This window comes from Momordica charantia (genome assembly GCF_013281855.1).
Source record: "Momordica charantia cultivar OHB3-1 chromosome 7 unlocalized genomic scaffold, Mcharantia_2.0 BLBB01000007.1, whole genome shotgun sequence".
Taxonomy (NCBI): Eukaryota; Viridiplantae; Streptophyta; class Magnoliopsida; order Cucurbitales; family Cucurbitaceae; genus Momordica; species Momordica charantia.
In genome coordinates this window covers 5,681,950-5,697,444 of record NW_028275165.1, presented here as the reverse complement: position 1 = coordinate 5,697,444, position 15,495 = coordinate 5,681,950, and the positions used below count along the sequence as shown (strand labels likewise).

At 33.8% G+C, this 15,495-nt stretch overlaps 2 pseudogenes; both read right to left on the bottom strand.

Moving 5' to 3' along the window:
- Nucleotides 1-793: 793 nt before the first annotated feature.
- On the bottom strand, nucleotides 794-3,204 carry LOC148210059 (berberine bridge enzyme-like 14 pseudogene; annotated as a pseudogene).
- A 3,104-nt stretch (nucleotides 3,205-6,308) lies between these two features.
- Nucleotides 6,309-8,145, bottom strand: LOC111025613 (berberine bridge enzyme-like 14 pseudogene; annotated as a pseudogene).
- Between the last annotated feature and the right edge of the window lie 7,350 nt (nucleotides 8,146-15,495).

Genomic DNA, 15,495 nt, shown 5'->3' with positions numbered 1-15,495 from the left:
TAATTACGATCATATGTATCAAAAGAAACTACAAATTAAATCCAAAGTATTAACGATATTTCTCATCACAATTCATTTAACATATTTGATTTCTCTTTTTTAAAAACAAAAAAACAAAAATATTATAAATCATACATGGTTTTTGTTTTTTAAAATCATAAAATAGAAAGCAAAAACTAAAAATAGAAAAAACAAAAAACCGAAAAAAGAAATCATTATCAAACGAACTCTAATTAATTCGATACAATTCCAGGACACACGTTCACGGTTCATTACCCCTTTCATTTTTTACGCTTCGTTTCCAACATTTCTATGGAAAAAAGAAACGATTTCTATATATATATATACCAAAAAAAAAAAAAAAGAAGTTACTTATACGAAAGAAAATCAGCAAAAATATTGGAAGTCAATAAGGAGAACAAAAAATAGGCCTTGTTTGATTCGTCTTGTGCTTTCACTTACATTAGTAGCGTCCATCGAGTCATCAACCCCTATTCCTCTGAGGATGTCGTGGACAAATCTCCTTGGTTCTTTTCCATTCAATAATACAAAACCATTATATAAAACAAAAATATAAAACTATTCGTACATATTTTTTTTAGTACAACTATTCATACAATTTTATATTTTATAAAGTTATTGTAATTATGTTTAATAGTAAACTTTGAAATAATTGTGATATGTTACCTAATTACATATTACTGAATAAAATTATTGGTTATCTCAATGTGACCCAACAATATTTGAACAAACACATTTAAAAAAAAAAGCATTCACGTTTATTTAGTAAACATCCATTTTCTAATTATTTTCGCTTTCCTATTAACATAAATTTAAATATAATTTAACGGATCAATAAATTCCTATTTGGTTCTTTCGGTAGTTGGACTGAGAATTATACCAACCACCTACTTCCCTTCAATTTGTGCCTTCGAGTCCTCAATGGTCGAGATCCTCTTGCAAATGGCAGCCTCCTTTGGTTGAGTGTTACAAGGTAAATACAAACGTCTCTTTTCTTTCGGCTTCTTTATGTGCAGTTTGAGAGTTGTTATTGGCAATAATAACGGCCGTGTAGTGAAATTCCTTCTCTATTGTGGTTCGGTCTTATGACGAAGCATTGGCAATTCAAGAAGGTTTGCCCTTGGCGATGGACAGGGGTTTCAGGCCAATTATCTTGACTTTCTTTAATGTTTGATTCGAATATATATAGATTAATGGATCAATCACAAATTATGATTCGATCCCACAACAACCAACTAAAGAATGCCGTTAATAATTGTAAATTAACATTCAATGATAAGGTTTTGCATTGATTAGTAACACAAGTTGTAGAAAATCAAGAATTCAAAGCTGTGCCAGGCCAACTAATTTGCTCAAATACATAACAAAACCATAATTAGAAGCCCAAGATACAATATTATTAGACGTTCCTATCAATTCACTCACAACATCAACGAGTAGGGATACTCTGTTCATTTCTGAAGAAATTTTCAGGATCAACCTTCGTCTTCACGCTCACCAATCTCTCAAAATTCCCCTTAAAATACTTCGCCCCGTAAACCCTACCTTCCTCCATGCTCCAATGGGCGGTGCTCCCCACGTCGATATCCCTGTAATTCAAGAACGCCTCTCTCGGATTCTTCGACACATAAGGCGTCATCACTTCGTACAATCGTCTCACCAATGCAATATTCTCCTCAGCCACTTCATCGCCCCCTTCCTTCCAGTTCGCAGAGTACTGGAGTTTGAATTTTACTCCTGCTCTGTGTGGAAATGGCGTCGCTGCCTCTGAAATCTGGCTCATCCTCCCTCCATAAGGGTTCCAAACGAGACCCACTTCCTTAATTTCAATAACCGCCTTCCAGATTGCTTCTATCCCTTCTCTCGAAATGGGTTCTCTCACGTAGTCCGATTTCCGTTTGAGAAAGGGCAAAGATGGGATTTCCCTGCTTAGTAAGGCCTCTGGGGCCGTCCCATTTGGGAAATTAAACCAAAACAGAACAGATTGAATCCAACTAATTTCACTACACTCCTGTTTCTGCAGTCTCAAACTGGATATGTTCTGATTCACAATCCCCAAAAGTTTCTCCGCTGGCCCAAGATACAAACCCACCAATGACGCCTTCCCTGTCATCTCCCCCTTATTCTTCCCTTTGGAAGCGCGTAGCATTAGTCTTATGAACAAATTCTCATCCAGCTTGTCTGCAACTTGCAGCCATTGCCAAACGACATCCGCTGCTCCTTCTTCTATGGTTCTGCCAACATTAAACACTGTAACTATTGAAGGGACTGGAACTAGCTTTATCTTCCATGAGAGAATGACTCCAAAGCTCCCTCCTCCCCCTCCTCTAATGGCCCAGAACAAATCCTCTCCCATTTGTTTTCGGTTTAGAATATGACCATGTACATTTACAATTTGTGCATCCACAATGTTGTCCACGGAGAGCCCAAATTTTCTCATTAAATTGCCATACCCGCCTCCTGAAATATGTCCACCAGCGCCCATCGTCGGGCAAACACCTCCAGGGAAGGCGTGGACTCCGCTCCTCTTAGCAATAGCGTAGTAAAGTTCCCCCATGGTGGCCCCTGCTTGAACCCAAGCGCTTTGGTCTGCGATATTAACATTAATGGCTCGTAGATTGAATAGGTCGAGGACGATGAATGGCTGTTGGGAGATGTAGGAGAGGCCTTCGTAATCATGGCCGCCGCTGCGGATTCTGATGTGTAGACCAACGCGTTTGGCACAAATAATAGTTGCTTGGACATGAGATTCGTGTTTCGCCGCGATAATGGCAAGTGGCTTTGGGGTTTGGGGGTTTTGAAATCGAGGGTTTCTGATGTAGAAATTGAGAGTTGGTAAGAACGAAGAATTGTTGGGGGTGAAGATGGCTTCAGAGATGGGGAAATTTGGCTGCCCGTTGCTGGATAGACATTGGAGAAAGATCCATTCAGCAAAACAACAAGTAGACACCCATGGCGACAAAATTAAAATGACAGAGAAAAATGTAAGGATTGAGGAAGATGATGATGAACTCATCATTTCTTTAATGAAAAATAGAACGTTGGGAATTTTTTGAATTGTGGTTCCTTGTCTTGGGGGTGTTTATAAAGAGACATGAGGATGGAAAGACTCTGTTCCAGATAGGTAACCATTCTATTTTTTTTCTTTTCTGTTATTTAAAATTTAGCTTATAATTTTGAAAGGTGAGCTGTGTTTTTTAATTTGTGATTCTGGTATTTGTAGCTACCTTGATTACGATGTGTTTATAAATGTAGTGTGTTATGGCAGACTATAGGGAGTTATTAATGGAGTTGATTTCAAATCGACATCCTACGTTTCCTTCTTTTAGATGAAATAAAGAAACAAGTACAGCACCACACACACACGACAAAATAAATAATGGAAACAATAGAGTCGTTTAAATGTAACCTGTAGAAGGTTATTTTGGACGCATTTTATACCTTTTTTGTTTCTTATTTTCTTGTTTTTTATTTCTCGTTTCTTTTTCATTTATAATTTTTGAGAAATACAATTATTTGATAAACCATCATTGTTTTAGAAAGGCTTCTATCATTGTTGATCTAAAATAGTATAGGTTTTTTTTATCAAATTCTAAGATTTTAAAGGACCCAGTATTCTTGAACAATGAGAAATAACACATCTTTATATTTTGTTTCTTTCTATTTTGTTACTAACCATAATTGTTGATATCAAAAGAGCATAGTTTAGTATGACATTAGTAAACCTAGATTAAATATTCATTATTTCTACATTCATATATATTTGTAATGTAATATTCTCGCGAAATACTAATAATAACAAAAAAAAAACAAAAACATCATAGATAATTATAAGGTTACTTTTACAGGAGCCGAGACGAAACAAAGATTTTTGCATCGAGAAAGTTTTTATTGGTTGAATGTGATTGATCCTAGTATTCTTCTAGATTGCTAGAGTCTAACTCTTATGGAGATGACTCATTAGGATTTGTGAAGATTTCGTGCCAAGCAACTTAAACTAAGGAAAACTCATGCACCAATGCTGGTATTTTATAAAATGGTTGTTGTGGTTCTAAGGTTTTTTTAATCTAAAGGTTTTTTGTAATCTAATTTAATCAATATCGCCTTTTAACATATTTGAATCTCTTAGAATTCGTAGTTAGACAATATTTTTCAGTCTTTTTTATAGAACAATTAGATAAGGGAGAAAAGTTTGTACTTTCTACTTTGTATATATTATCAAATAGAAAAAGAAAATACAAAATGGAGAAAAGTTTAAAAATCATAATTTTTTCTTCCTTTTTAGTTAAATAACATTCGTGATCAGAGATTTAATTTCGATCCTCTGAAGAGCTATGCTCAGTTAAAAATTACCATTGACAAAAGCTAGAAAGAAAATGTCAATTCAAGCATAGTTTAGTAAATAAAGAACTTAGTGCCTTCATTAAAATTAATCAACTTGATGGAACGTGGGCCAGAGTTGAAAGGGATTCACCCCCAACAATATTAATGAGCTGTCAAAGTGACACCACATATTGTACTAAAAAAAACCAAGATTAATGAGCCATAAAAGAAATGCGGTATGTTGGACCATAAGAAAGAGTTCGAATGATTGAGCCCAAATTTTACTAACATATGAGATGGATGTTTTCAAACTCTCGGAATATGAGAAAATGAGATTGAACCAAATTTTAGGACCAAATTGGTTATATCTATCAACCAATTCTACTCATCACCCAAAGTGGGAATTTGAACTAGCCCAATCACGAATATTAACGTATATATTAAAAAAGTAATAATAATATTTATATATTCATGAAATATTTAAAAAATAAACACATGAATTCATTAAAAAAGATTTTTCTTTGAAATAATAAACGTCTGGATTTAAAAAACCAAAAAGAAAAACAAAACAAAAAACGTTGTGAAAATTTATTCATTAATTACGATCATATGTATCAAAAGAAACTACAAATTAAATCCAAAGTATTAACGATATTTCTCATCACAATTCATTTAACATATTTGATTTCTCTTTTTTAAAAACAAAAAAACAAAAATATTATAAATCATACATGGTTTTTGTTTTTTAAAATCATAAAATAGAAAGCAAAAACTAAAAATAGAAAAAACAAAAAACCGAAAAAAGAAATCATTATCAAACGAACTCTAATTAATTCGATACAATTCCAGGACACACGTTCACGGTTCATTACCCCTTTCATTTTTTACGCTTCGTTTCCAACATTTCTATGGAAAAAAGAAACGATTTCTATATATATATATACCAAAAAAAAAAAAAAAAGAAGTTACTTATACGAAAGAAAATCAGCAAAAATATTGGAAGTCAATAAGGAGAACAAAAAATAGGCGTTGTTTGATTCGTCTTGTGCTTTCACTTACATTAGTAGCGTCCATGGAGTCATCAACCCCTATTCCTCTGAGGATGTCGTGGACAAATCTCCTTGGTTCTTTTCCATTCAATAATACAAAACCATTATATAAAACAAAAATATAAAACTATTCGTACATATTTTTTTTAGTACAACTATTCATACAATTTTATATTTTATAAAGTTATTGTAATTATGTTTAATAGTAAACTTTGAAATAATTGTGATATGTTACCTAATTACATATTACTGAATAAAATTATTGGTTATCTCAATGTGACCCAACAATATTTGAACAAACACATTTAAAAAAAAAAAAGCATTCACGTTTATTTAGTAAACATCCATTTTCTAATTATTTTCGCTTTCCTATTAACATAAATTTAAATATAATTTAACGGATCAATAAATTCCTATTTGGTTCTTTCGGTAGTTGGACTGAGAATTATACCAACCACCTACTTCCCTTCAATTTGTGCCTTCGAGTCCTCAATGGTCGAGATCCTCTTGCAAATGGCAGCCTCCTTTGGTTGAGTGTTACAAGGTAAATACAAACGTCTCTTTTCTTTCGGCTTCTTTATGTGCAGTTTGAGAGTTGTTATTGGCAATAATAACGGCCGTGTAGTGAAATTCCTTCTCTATTGTGGTTCGGTCTTATGACGAAGCATTGGCAATTCAAGAAGGTTTGCCCTTGGCGATGGACAGGGGTTTCAGGCCAATTATCTTGACTTTCTTTAATGTTTGATTCGAATATATATAGATTAATGGATCAATCACAAAGTATGATTCGATCCCACAACAACCAACTAAAGAATGCCGTTAATAATTGTAAATTAACATTCAATGATAAGGTTTTGCATTGATTAGTAACACAAGTTGTAGAAAATCAAGAATTCAAAGCTGTGCCAGGCCAACGAATTTGCTCAAATACATAACAAAACCATAATTAGAAGCCCAAGATACAATATTATTAGACGTTCGTATCAATTCACTCACAACATCAACGAGTAGGGATACTCTGTTCATTTCTGAAGAAATTTTCAGGATCAACCTTCGTCTTCACGCTCACCAATCTCTCAAAATTCCCCTTAAAATACTTCGCCCCGTAAACCCTACCTTCCTCCATGCTCCAATGGGCGGTGCTCCCCACGTCGATATCCCTGTAATTCAAGAACGCCTCTCTCGGATTCTTCGACACATAAGGCGTCATCACTTCGTACAATCGTCTCACCAATGCAATATTCTCCTCAGCCACTTCATCGCCCCCTTCCTTCCAGTTCGCAGAGTACTGGAGTTTGAATTTTACTCCTACTCTGTGTGGAAATGGCGTCGCTGCCTCTGAAATCTGGCTCATCCTCCCTCCATAAGGGTTCCAAACGAGACCCACTTCCTTAATTTCAATAACCGCCTTCCAGATTGCTTCTATCCCTTCTCTCGAAATGGGTTCTCTCACGTAGTCCGATTTTCGTTTGAGAAAGGGCAAAGATGGGATTTCCCTGCTTAGTAAGGCCTCTGGGGCCGTCCCATTTGGGAAATTAAACCAAAACAGAACAGATTGAATCCAACTAATTTCACTACACTCCTGTTTCTGCAGTCTCAAACTGGATATGTTCTGATTCACAATCCCCAAAAGTTTCTCCGCTGGCCCAAGATACAAACCCACCAATGACGCCTTCCCTGTCATCTCCCCCTTATTCTTCCCTTTGGAAGCGCGTAGCATTAGTCTTATGAACAAATTCTCATCCAGCTTGTCTGCAACTTGCAGCCATTGCCAAACGACATCCGCTGCTCCTTCTTCTATGGTTCTGCCAACATTAAACACTGTAACTATTGAAGGGACTGGAACTAGCTTTATCTTCCATGAGAGAATGACTCCAAAGCTCCCTCCTCCCCCTCCTCTAATGGCCCAGAACAAATCCTCTCCCATTTGTTTTCGGTTTAGAATATGACCATGTACATTTACAATTTGTGCATCCACAATGTTGTCCACGGAGAGCCCAAATTTTCTCATTAAATTGCCATACCCGCCTCCTGAAATATGTCCACCAGCGCCCATCGTCGGGCAAACACCTCCAGGGAAGGCGTGGACTCCGCTCCTCTTAGCAATAGCGTAGTAAAGTTCCCCCATGGTGGCCCCTGCTTGAACCCAAGCGCTTTGGTCTGCGATATTAACATTAATGGCTCGTAGATTGAATAGGTCGAGGACGATGAATGGCTGTTGGGAGATGTACGAGAGGCCTTCGTAATCATGGCCGCCGCTGCGGATTCTGATGTGTAGACCAACGCGTTTGGCACAAATAATAGTTGCTTGGACATGAGATTCGTGTTTCGCCGCGATAATGGCAAGTGGCTTTGGGGTTTGGGGGTTTTGAAATCGAGGGTTTCTGATGTAGAAATTGAGAGTTGGTAAGAACGAAGAATTGTTGGGGGTGAAGATGGCTTCAGAGATGGGGAAATTTGGCTGCCCGTTGCTGGATAGACATTGGAGAAAGATCCATTCAGCAAAACAACAAGTAGACACCCATGGCGACAAAATTAAAATGACAGAGAAAAATGTAAGGATTGAGGAAGATGATGATGAACTCATCATTTCTTTAATGAAAAATAGAACGTTGGGAATTTTTTGAATTGTGGTTCCTTGTCTTGGGGGTGTTTATAAAGAGACATGAGGATGGAAAGACTCTGTTCCAGATAGGTAACCATTCTATTTTTTTTCTTTTCTGTTATTTAAAATTTAGCTTATAATTTTGAAAGGTGAGCTGTGTTTTTTAATTTGTGATTCTGGTATTTGTAGCTACCTTGATTACGATGTGTTTATAAATGTAGTGTGTTATGGCAGACTATAGGGAGTTATTAATGGAGTTGATTTCAAATCGACATCCTACGTTTCCTTCTTTTAGATGAAATAAAGAAACAAGTACAGCACCACACACACACGACAAAATAAATAATGGAAACAATAGAGTCGTTTAAATGTAACCTGTAGAAGGTTATTTTGGACGCATTTTATACCTTTTTTGTTTCTTATTTTCTTGTTTTTTATTTCTCGTTTCTTTTTCATTTATAATTTTTGAGAAATACAATTATTTGATAAACCATCATTGTTTTAGAAAGGCTTCTATCATTGTTGATCTAAAATAAAATAGTTTTTTTTTTTTATCAAATTCTAAGATTTTAAAGGACCAAGTATTCTTGAACAATGAGAAATAACACAGCTTTATATTTTGTTTCTTTCTATTTTGTTACTAACCATAATTGTTGATATCAAAAGAGCATAGTTTAGTATGACATTAGTAAACCTAGATTAAATATTTATTTCTACATTCATATATATTTGTAATGTAATATTCTCGCGAAATACTAATAAAAAAAAAAGATATTTGAGTCGACATGTCAACGACATTGGGTGAAAAACGACTTTTCCCCCACATGTCGATGGCGAGCAACTCAACACGTCGACATATCGTTCGAAATTTGGAACCATGATTAGGATTGACCATGGGTCAATTGGCTCTGTTTTAGGCTAAAACCAACGTCGAAAACTGACCTAGTCGGTTTCAATTTTAGGATACTGACCTTTCTTTAAAACGCTCTTGCACGGATCGAAATGGCCTTGGTTTAGTCGGTTGATTTAGTTAAAACACTTGAACTCGAAATGGAGAAAAGGGAGTTTGATTTGTTGGTTTAAAGAAAAGAAGAAAAATGGAGAAAAGTAAAATAAGAAGAAAAGTGAAGAAAAGATGAAAAAGTAAAAACATTGGAAAGCTAAGAAACATTAATAAAAGAAACTTAAAAACCTAAAAAGTAAAATGAAAACGGAAAAAAATAAAAAAGTCTTAAAACAAAAAATAAAACAAGTGGTTGCTTTATTGGGAACTGCTGTCATTTCTTACCTTTTTTTTTCGGTCGGTCAGTCGGAAAAAATAGATTTTCTGACCACTCCGACCAATCGACATATCGGTTTTGCATATTGTAAAATCGACTCCAACCATACTATCAACTAAATCGACCAACTGATGTCAGTCTGGTCAGTTTCAATAGGTTGGATTGGTTTTTCGGGGATGTTTGCTCACCCCTAATCATCATAGACCAACAATGACGATTAAATTGATGTCGGTTTACAACCAACATCGTTTAGTAACCAACATTTTAGAGTATGATGACACGCAGATCAATGTCGATTGTGAACCAACATCTTTCATATCTGATATTAATTTAGAACTGATATTAAAAGCTAACTTTTTTGTAGCGTGAATCTCAATATACATTCACATAAGACTTACTAATAAACGTCATATTGCACATTAAATTAAAACTAGCAAGTAATCTCTAACTACATATTTGCACAAAATTAGATAGCAATCTTCAACTACACGTTTACACAAAACTGGTAAAATAACTTCAACTACATTTTCATTTCATAACAAAATTCACAACTATAATTAAAGTCTAACATCTTCAACCACATGATCATGAAAAAAAAATACAATTTTACAATGAATTTAAATAGATCTTCATTAATTTATATATAAAATTTATGGCCAAAAAAGTAACCTTAACTTAAACATGCTCATAAATATAATAGAAATCTAATGAACACATGCAAATTTTTGTACAAAAATATGCATAATATGAATTGTCAGATGAAATCATACATTTCAACTCAGATCTTGGCCAATCTCTGCTTGGCTATATGACTCGTGTCTCATCAAATACAAACAAATAAGTAAATATGATATTTATAAAATATTATAAAAGACCAAAAATAATAATAACTATTAAACAAGCATTAACATAAAATTTGTACCTTATCGATAATTATGGTGCTTCGGATCCAATGGGTTATTATATATCACATAAACTTTGGTGTGTAATACCCATGCTATGTACTCCCCAATTGTAAAACACACTTCATGTTTTAATACATGTATTAATGAAAATTATATGTGATTAAAATTACAATACAAAGTACCAGTTGAACGACTTGAGTAATTAACTTAAAAGTCAACCAATTGAAACTTTGACCTCTTAAATTGATTTTAGCATGAAACATTCTTATAGCCCGCCCTAATTTAATGTGTGTAATTAAAAATCATACAAATAAAAGTTTGTTTTAATAATAAAAATAAATACATTATGCCTAAAAAGAAATACATTAAAATTGAAATGACTATTGACTTACGTATTGACTATATTCTTTACTTATGAGAGAATTCTTGTCGAATAAAGTCTACTGAAAAGGCTGTGCTACTTGCCAAAACGAGCATAGCTCAGCAATAATTGGCATATGTCTCAAATCAACACGTTGTGAGTTCGATCTCTCACCACCACATGTTGTACTAAAAAAAGAAAAGAAAAGACTGTGCTACTCCCTAGTCGTTCCATACACTTGATTAACCTTAACCACTTCAATTTTTCTGCTCATATTTTCTTTAGCTCAATAATTATGATATTGAGTTTATCGTTGCCTTTTTGCTCCAAAGTAAGTCGAGTAAGTAAGGACGTAGTAGCCAGTGTAGTTCTAGAGGGTTTTAAGATATTCAGGTTCATTCTTCTATTTAAGGCACTGTATTGAGGTCTATCGTCATAGTAGTAGCAGTCCTTTCTTCTTGAAGTCATTCACAAGCTACCTCAGAGGCCAAGTCACTTGAGACAGCATCCTACAAACCATCATTTGCATATATCAAGCATTCGTCATCTGGTTCTCTTTTGGAAAAAGTAACTCCAGGCTCTGATACTACAACTGACTTTAGATATTTGTTGGATGTCTAAAGCACGATTCATGATGAAAAATAACATTTATCAATCTTCCAAAAGAAAATTAATTAATAAATGACATTCCCATGAGCGTTGCAAGAAATGTTATTTATTTTTGTAGTAATCGAGTTCCTTCTCCCTCGGATGTACTAAATAATTGATCATTTGAATCACGTTTTTGACCAAAAAGATTCAACTGATTAGTAAAAAGTGGTCCTAATCCTTAGGGATGTGGTAATACATCTAAGAAATTATTCCATCTAACATATTCTCCCATTGATGTAGAATTAACTTGACATGCAAAATAAAAAACAGAGAATTATGCTTATTCAATCTCTAGCATTAATCGATGGATGGAGTAGCTGAAGTTTAAACCCATACATTAATATAGAAATTTATTACTTGACGTCAAGAATTATTTTTTTTCAAACTCAACTCTCAAATAATAAATACAAATGTTAATCTTCGTTAACAATTCCACACTTACATTAAGTGATAGTAGTCATTAGACATTTTTTTTAAAAGTTTAATTGTATTCTTAGAATCGAGAGGTAACTTGAAGGATCTGACATTGAAGGGATAAAAAAATCCCCAACTTTCCCAGATCTTTCCAAATAAGATGTTTTGAAAGATTTGATCATGGCAATTGCAAAATAGAAAGTAGACCATAAAGGTACAAAAATATCATTAGAGTTCTCAACTAATTTGCATGAAACATTTCATGGCACACACATAAACCAAAGTCGAACCGATTAAATGACAAAGGAATATGAGAAAGTCGCTTTGACTCAATTGTTGAACCAACGATTTTAGTCAGTTTGACTCGATGGTTAGCCACATAGGTGCGATTTGCTGAAGGTGCGTGTTTTAGGTTTAATGCTGGCACTAATGCTTATTTATTTATTTTGTTTTCTTTCTTATTTTCTCTTCTCTTTTTTAATTAAATAGTGATGATTAATTTTATTGGTAAATTTATAATTTACTTTGTTCACTTGCATTCCTTCCTCGTTCATTACCTTATTTCTAATAATAGTTTAGAACTTGAAATAAAACCTTCCACATGAATTGAGTTAAAACTATTGAGTGACATTAATAATAATATTATCCTAATAACTTAAAACTATAATTAAATTATCATCAACACATATACACATATATACATATATATACTTGATTTTTTGATCGGCAGACTATGTAACACTGTCGAGGATTTTCAAATTTTGGATTTTAATTTTCTTCCATTTTGTCGAATTTTATCTAATCCTGCCTCCTTGTCATTTTTTTTCATAAATCAATCTATTTCTAATTCTTAGGGGAATAGAATGTCAATTGATTATTGTAAATATTATATTTGCATAATCACAATATTTATGTCCGTGTGATTTAGGCAGGATAAAAAAAAATTAAAAGCAGGTAAATCTAAAAATATTGATCTTCTTAAATGACACGAATAAAATTTTAATAAAATATATTTAGACATGATGTATTGTTTTAAAAAAAATCCAAACATTAAAACATATATGAGTCCCTCCTTCACATGCTCCTCCTCCGTCTTTAGGCGTGATAAACAAAAAAAAAAAGTAAAAGCACGTAAATGTTCCCACTACGCGTCCACAAATGCTTGAAATTGCATTAAACGAATGCGATTTGGACTAAAATCATGCCCAACGCATGCGATTTAGGCTGAAATCGTGCCTTACGTATGCGAATTAGGTCGTGTTTATGGTGGATTATGATCTAACTCATGAATTGGTAAGATCAGGAATGACTGAGCTTCCAGATTGAGCTTGGTGAGAAAGACCTACACAAAAGAAGCAACCAATGCTCAAGATGTAGATGTTAAGTCTCAAGTCAATGAATTGTTGCGTACCTGATGTCAGAGTGGTGTTGTTATTTACAAAATGTTAGGTGGTGGAACCAACATAACCACTCTAGTAGGCCGTTGGCCAATAAATTAGATGGTTACTATAGGTTGGACTTTTATCTCAACATATGGTGTTTCCGTCAATCATCATAAATTTGGCCGAGTTATCAAGTCATAAAAACTAGTAGGGATTTGACCGAGTTATCAGGTCACAGTTGGTCAAGGTCGGCCAATTCATGTTTCCAAGATTGTGGGAAAAGATCTTGCATACCAATCTTTCCTAGATCTTCAGGTGGCAAGTAACTTTTTACCCTCCAACGGGCTGAAATCGCCTACAATGTACACTATTCATTTAAATTGCGCCAATTGTAGCGATTTAGCTACCTCACATTTGGAATCTGTTTCAAAACTACTTTATTTATGTATTTCCTTTTTAAAAATATATTTAAACAAAATCTCCTACTTGTGTTTTATCACTTCTTCTTTCATATATTAGATATGCATTTTCTTACCTCGTTTTCAAATTATAATTAAGGTCTTCGATAGTGGAACCTATATTTTCCATTAACCATACATCTACTATATATTTTTTTTCCAATTTTCTGCATGGTCGATGAAGCGTGGGTTTGATTACTAACTCATCGAGAAGAGTTTTTCATCACTTTTGGAATTTCAGCAAAACGGTAGTTATCATATTGATCATAATTTTTTATTTTGTACCATTTTGAAAAATAATTAAAATATGGGCATGTGACAATCATTTATTTTCAAATTATACGTTAACATGAGCATATGTGGAAACTTGAGAAGTGAGATCCGGTTTATCTTGTAGATGTTGTCATGGTAGAAGCTTGTCATAAATTTCTTTCCAATACAAATTGCATGTCATTGTACTAAAGATATAAAGTTTTTCAAATCTCGGTACAAAGGCTATTGCATCTAAGTATCTTTATCTTATATCTCTTCAACCTTCACAAAATAACCATACAATAGTATTCTATTTTCTATTTTATCACCTCTCGTTTTTCATGCATTAACCACATCTATCAACCTTCGGTATAAATCAATCTTATATGAGATTTTTGTGTTCTAAAGCAATCAACCTTATTATATTATTTATATACATATCAACTACATATTGTTGGAACGATCTTTGGGCCAAAAGAAGATTTTGTGGGGTTGATTTATTTGAAACTTGAAACAATAATACGATCTACATGAAATTTGTTTATGTCGTTTCTTCGATATAGTTATCAATAAATTATGCGATAAAACTAAAATATGTAAAGAATTTTGTTTCTTGATAAAGAAAGACATAAACATTTAGTACATTACCAAAAATATAGAAATTGTGGTACGATACCTTGTCATTCTCTTTGAACGATTTCTTCCAAGAGTTGGAGTGTCTTGATTATAATTCATCAAATCTAATTGGAGAATTTCATTTCAAGAATGGATATTATAGTGAGTCATAACAACTAAAATAATATTTTATGTGTTGATTTCTAGAATATGCGTGGACCACCATGTTTCTAGCTCTTAAATGGTACATTTTCTTTGTTTACTTAAATCCATATTACAGAATTTGTAGTGGGCATGTTATAAACTCGTTGTTCAATTCTGACATTACTTGCAATATGTATCTTAATGTCTTTGAATGACGTAATTTCCTTCAAGGATCTAAAGATTTGATCATGCGAGTATTTTTTTATAGGACCTGTTTGATCCAAAATTGACAAAGCTCGGAATCCATGTAAGTTAGATTGTGCGGTATGATCTCCCTTGTCCTTCTAAGAACCTGAAAAATAAGGTTGACACTCCGACAAGCAAGTTAGTCTCTGTCTGATCTAACTCTCTGAATGAAAATAGATTCGCATACCTTGCATAGAGGACAAGCATTCCTATTTATAGGGATGAAATTCGACAGGAGTCCCGACATGGGGCTAACGGTCATCCGATTGTCCATAAAACGCGGCGTGTTGTCGGACTTAGTGTGTTATTCAACGCTTCTCTAGATATGTGCACTTAAGTCGACCTGAACATTTAGCTTGACTTGTGATAAAGAATGACCAGCTCAACTTGACATGTATATCCCCACCTGAAGAAACTTGCACAAATTATTATAATAAAAAACAACCTTCAATTAAAATATCTTTACGGTGTTGACACGTGGCAGGTGACAATTTGCCTCCAACAGGACACATCGTTAACTTTTATGGAATTGACTCATCAAGTCCTCATCTTGTAGTATCTTCATCCTATTTTGAACTTCGTTTTCAGTAGCATAAAAATATAATTGGAAGTATATTTGATAGTGTTCTAATAGAAGTGATGGAAGATCATGATATATATGTTGTTCGACTCTAAATGTGAACTCCTTTTCTTGACGAAGCTAAGTTTTTGTCCAAATGAATCTAAAAATAAGTGAAAGAGAAAATACTATTCTATGCTCATATATTATTTCTGAACTTGATTATCTCC